The 6,000-nt window shown below is 40.2% G+C and overlaps 1 non-coding gene across 1 annotated transcript; it reads left to right on the top strand.

The window, feature by feature from the left end:
• Positions 1–3,355: 3,355 nt before the first annotated feature.
• On the top strand, positions 3,356–3,462 carry LOC147928217 (small nucleolar RNA R71). Its single transcript, XR_015581134.1, has one exon. It is a non-coding gene; the product is annotated as a small nucleolar RNA R71 (small nucleolar RNA).
• Positions 3,463–6,000: the final 2,538 nt, after the last annotated feature.

The raw sequence follows: 6,000 nt of genomic DNA, 5'->3' as shown, positions 1-6,000 counted from the left end.
GTCTCTCTACATCAGATTAGTAAAAAGGTGCGGTCTTACCATGGAAGTATCGATCATTAAACTTTTAGACTCCTTCAACCTTTTAATGCCCAAGACTTCCTACATATGCTTCCTTTCCTCTCTTTTTTCTCACTTCCAAAGGATTGATTTCTCCCTAATTTTCTAAGGTATAATTGTATTTTTTTTATCAATCCTTTGCTCTTTTCTTGTGGATTCTTGTGGACAGATTTCCATGAGCTCCGAAGGATGCACGAGTTTACGCACAACCCTCGGATCACTTCTTTATTACCTATATCCTCTTCTTGTTCTTTCTTTCTTCTCTTTTCTCTTTTTTTTATTGAGTAATGAAGGGAAGAGAGAGGGGAAGCATAATTTGTGAGGAGATGCATGTCTTGTAAGTCTTAAGGGAGGAGTCTTGTCCGATGTATACCAAGTCCCAAGGCAAGAAATTAAATCCGGTTAAGTCCTGTCAAAGCTAGAGACAACGGTGGATCAACTTAATGTCCTCTTCGGTGAGGGTCTTTTGGGGCATGTTGAGCCTGCTCATGTTCATTCCAAGCTTCTTTCAAAAATCAAAAGTACTTAAAGCAATTATAAGAGTGTTAGATCAAAGCAGAAATTCCTAGAAAAGCTCATAAATTCCAAATTTTTGACTCAATAAAAATAAGAAAATGACTCAAAGACTTGAAAAATCAAAAGGTAACAACCAAAGAAAAAGACATTAGTAACTTGGAGACATCCCTCCCCCAGACTTACTTCACACCGTCCCGGTGTGAAAGCAAAGCCAAGAAAAAGGACGAATCCCACAAAGAAAATAAGAAAAATGAAAAATAAAAAGAAAGGAAAAGAATGAAAAACTGGTAATCGCGCATCTGGTGTTGGAGTGGTGTTGGAAAGGGTGGGGACCAACCGGTCTCAGGGAGGGATCGACCGATCTACAACATTATTGAACTTGGAGATACCCGCAGCAAACCAACGGGATCGATCGATCTATAAGGAGGATCGACCGATCCAAAGCTCATGGAACAAAAAAATTTCGCATCTTCTGCGTTTGGAACCTGTTCCTGTAAACACTTAACACCGGACGTGATTTCACCGTAATAAATCCTAAAAACAAAACCAAAATCCTAAGACAAATAAAAATTAAAGGGTAAGCCAGCACAAACCCCATGGGTTGCCTCCCATAAGCGCTTGCTTAAGGTCTATAGCTTGACCGTGGTTTCAGGTGTCAAGTGATGGGAGGATGAGAACTCATATCAGAACAAGCTCTCCAGTTCGTCAGCTTAAGCTCCAAAATCTTTTTCAGCATATCATCCATTGCTTCTTGGCCTTTCTCTTTAAACTCTAGAGTGAAGATGGCTTTAACTTTAGAGAAAGGCCGAGATTTTCCTTTACACTTCACCTTGTACTCAATGGTGTCTCTAACATATTTCTAGGGTACCAAGGTTATGTGAAGATCTCGTATCTCTTTCTCTATCTTCGGCTTGTATCTCTTCTTAACCTTCTTAGACCTCTTCTTAGGAGAATGAATGTCTCCATCCAGGACTTCATTGACCTCATTCTTATCACCAGTCTCTCCCAATATCATGACATCCACCTTCTTCTCATGTTCTACAACTAGACAAGAGCCATGTCGTATAGCTTCATTTGCAGTGATTGCGTTGTAGAAGACCTTATCATCAATGTTAGAGAAAGTTATCCTCTTATTAGGCAAGTCAACAACTGCTCCCACTGTTGCTAAGAAAGGTCTCCCAAGAATCAAAGGCATTTCAGAACCCTCGCTCATTTCCACAACATGAAAATCTGTAGCAACCAAGCAACTCCCAACTTGAACATCTAAATTATTAATGAAGCCTTGTGGAGTCATGCTGACAGCATTTGCAAACTTTAGAGAGACCTTAGAAGCCTTCATATCATCAATCCCCAACCTCTCTGCAACAGCCTTAGACATTACATTCACAATGGATCCAGTGTCACAAAGGGAATCCTCAAAGTTCACTCCTAGGATGGAGCATGGAACAACAAATTTTCCTGGATCTTCTAACTTGGGTAGTCTTTTCAAAGCTGGAGCATGAATGTTCTTCTCTCAAGCCAAGAACGCCTTAACCTCCACCAAATCCTTTTCTTCAACCAAAACATCATTGTAAACCTTCTTAAACAAAGAGATATGCTTTACTGCCTCTGTAAAAGGAATGTCAGCGGTGAACTCACTCATAACTTCTTTGTACCGAGCATACTTCTTTTCATCCAGAGGTCTCTTCTCATGTCTTCTTGGAAAAGGAATGTGTGGCCTAGAGGGCTTTGATTCCACAAGAATTGATTCCTTGGTATTCATATTAGGAACAACTGAGTTGGGTTTTTCCATACCTACAACAGGGACTGGCCGGTCTGGACGTAGATCGGTCGATCTGAGACTTTCCGTGGCAGGTTCTGTGTTATTGATGGGATAGACTGATCTATAGGGGGACTGGTCGATCCAACTTCTCTGGAGATCATACTCGAATTATCAGAATGGATGGGACTGGTCGGTCTGGCCTCAGGACTGATCACAGCACAACTCAGCTCATCTTCAATCCCATCATGGAGTGTTATAGCATTGCATGACTCTTTGTTCTTAGAGCTAGAAGAAATAACAGAGACTCTATTATCAATAGAATCAACACGTGAACTCAACCTCTCAAATTTCTCATTCAAATCATTGTACATGCTATCAATCTTGACATTAATCTCAACAGAACTTTTCTTATGGCCGTCCAGCAGTGCTTGCATCATCAATTCGAGTTTGTTATCTTGTGGAGCTGCAGATGGAGCGTGGTATCCTTGGACATTTGAGCTATTAAATCCATAACCTTTGTTCTGAAATCCTTGCGGGAAGTTACCTTGTTGATTATATGGAGGATACACCTGATCCTGAGGATTCTCAACGTTGGTGCTTCTGAAGGAGAGATTAGGATGATTTCTATAATTCTGATTGAACCCATGATTCTGATAGTTCCCTTGTCCTCCTACATAGTTCAGCTCCTTTATCCCCTCAAAACCTGAATTTACTCCAACTTGCTGATACACACCCGTCTGCCCGTCGCACATGCTGATAGCTTGCTGATCTCTCTTCAAAAGAAGGTCTACCTTGGCAGTGAGATTCTTAATAACATTTGTATTCACGGATCTAACAACATGCACAGAACGATCATACTCATGACTATGATTGTTGTTACTCGCTGCAAGGTTTTCGATCAAGAGGTTTGCTTCAGCGGCAGTGTTAGTAGAAAAATCTCCTCTGCTGGCAGTATCGAGTGCCATTTGGTAATTCTGGTCAATTCCTCCATAGAAGATGTTCATAAGATTCTCTTGTGAAAAGCCATGATGAGGACATTCCCTCATATACTCCTTGAATCTCTCCCACGCTTCACAAAAAGACTCTGTACCACCTTGTGAGAAGGTTGTAATCTTGCTCCTTAACATAGCTGATCGTGACTTAGTGTAGAAGTTGTTTAAAAACGCTTCTCTACATTGCTCCCAAGTGGTAAGTGATCCTCGGTCCAAGAGATTTAGCCATCTCAATGCTTTATCTCCTAAAGAGAATTGGAACAAAGTCAGCATGAGGTAATCATATGGAACTCCATTAGACCTCGTAGTACTAGCCAATCTCTCAAAAGCTTCAATATGGTCCAAAGGGCTCTCTGATGCTAATCCATTAAACACACGATTCTGAGCCAAAGGAGCAAGAGGTTGAATCGCAGACCGATTCGCAAATAGCCTGTTGTGAGCATCTTCATCCCTCAAGGTGGGTTGCCGTGCTGGTGGGTTAGGCTCACGACCATCTGCATTCTGTCCATCCGCCATCCTATCAAGTTCAGCTTTTGTCTTTCTGTTTTCCCGTTTAAGTCGTGCTAACTCTTCGTTATGCAATATACGCAAATCAATAGACTTTTGACTTCTTGTTTGCATACACCTGAAACACAAGAGAAAGAACAAAAGAACTAATTAGTAAATAAAAATAAAATAAATCTTAGACTAAATCTAAATTTAGAATTTCAAAGGCAATCATTTTGGTCCCCGGCAACGGCGCCAAATTGATCAATAGGTCAATTAACCCAATGTGTACTCCACCACGATCTAGTGGTATCGTTGTAACACTTTAGGATCGAATCTACAAAGACCAAACAATGCACTATGAAATTATCAAGATCAAGTATAACTAAGACAAAAGAAGTTTGTGTTTGAAAGTCACTAACAAAGGAGTAAATAAAAGAGTGTTTTAAATCTCAAGAGAAAACGTTGGGTGCAGGGAATCATTAGGGACTATGATCACGAATTTAGATGATTAGATAGGGATGCATTAAACACAGTCGTCAACGGTAGAACTCTTCGGGCATCTGTCCGTTCTATTCTTGAACTCAAATCACGTTTGTAAAGATATCCTACTTTCGCAGCGATAACTATCTAAGCAATGAAATTACTAAATCCTAAACTTTCGTTTGAATCCAGCAAAACAAGCAAGCATTAACAAGTTCAGGTTTGATAAGTTCACAAGGTGCCTCAACTTCAACTTTCATTAGCTAAGGTCCACCTTGCTCACCTAAGTTCTTTTCCAGCAACTCAACAACACTTTTGGTGCCCCGATGAATTAAACCTATGATCATAAACTAGATGATCAATCTAGCTTAAGCATTAAGAACAACAATAGATGAAGAACAATAAGATCAATCCCTAATCTAACAAATCTAGCATCAATAAATCATAAAAACCCTTTCTGAAACCCTAAACCCAACAGTGAAACTACTCAGCCATAGAGAAACAGAAACAACAAATCAATGATGAAGATAACATAATTGAATTGCAAAAGAATAGAAAATAGGGTTTAGAAATCTTCTCCAAAGTGTCAAGAAGGATTAGAGATCTTCTCCCTCAGCTCTCAATACAAAATAGTCTCAGAAAAATAAAGCTTATGTCTCTGGAGGCCGAGCCTCTAACTAAAATATCAAAATAAAACCCTAAAAGTCGGTTTAAACCGAAAAAAGAAAACTTGAGTCGGGTACGGGATCGGTCGATCTGAATGTGGATCAGCCGATCCTGGACGCTTTTTCTGTGTTTGCTCCATCTGCTTGCTAGTCCGATCAGTCTTCACCAAATCAGCTTCAGATGCTTGTCTTCATCCCCAAAATACTCAGTTTCCTTCCAAAGTAGCCTAGAACCTGTACAGACTCACAAAAGATTAAAAAGACTCTAAAAACACACTAAGACCTAACAAGACTCAAAACAAGTGTAAAAACCATTGTTAAAATCCTATAAAATACAGACACATCACTGATGGTACATTAAACAAGCTTAAGGCTCGCCTGGTAGCGAAGGGATACGATCAAGAGGAAGGAATTGACTACCTAAAGACGTATAGTCCTGTTGTTCGAACTCCAACTGTCATAATGGTTCTTCATACTGCAACGGTACGAAACTGGGAGCTCAAACAAATGGACGTAAAGAACGCATTTCTCCATGGTGATTTGCAAGAAACGGTTTACATGAGACAACCTGCTGGATTCATTGACAAGGATAAACCAGATCATGTTTGCCTCCTGCATAAGTCTCTTTACGGACTCAAACAGTCTCCACGAGCGTGGTATGATAAATTCAGCAGTTTCTTGTTGGAATTTGGATTCAAATGCAGTTGGCAAGACCCATCTCTCTTTGTGTATGATCGCAATTGAGATAACATACTCCTTCTTCTCTATGTGGATGACATGGTGATTACAGGAAATAACTCGGGAGCCCTCAATTACTTACTTGATGAACTCAATAAGCAGTTCTGAATGAAAGATCTTGGTCAGGCACATTATTTTCTTGGCATTCAAATACAGAATTTTCAAGCTGGGATGTTCATGTCACAACAGAAGTATGCAGAGGACTTACTCGTTGCTGCAGCCATGGAGCATTGTTCACCCATGCCAACGCCTCTTCCTCTGGACCTCGACAGAGTTAAGGAAAAACAGGCAGAATTCTCCG

The sequence above is a fragment of the Camelina sativa genome, chromosome 14 (genome assembly GCF_030686135.1).
Source record: "Camelina sativa cultivar CO46 ecotype springtype chromosome 14, ASM3068613v1".
Lineage (NCBI taxonomy): Eukaryota > Viridiplantae > Streptophyta > Magnoliopsida > Brassicales > Brassicaceae > Camelina > Camelina sativa.
Note: the sequence above shows the minus strand (reverse complement) of the source record. Positions and strands in the feature narration are given on the sequence as shown.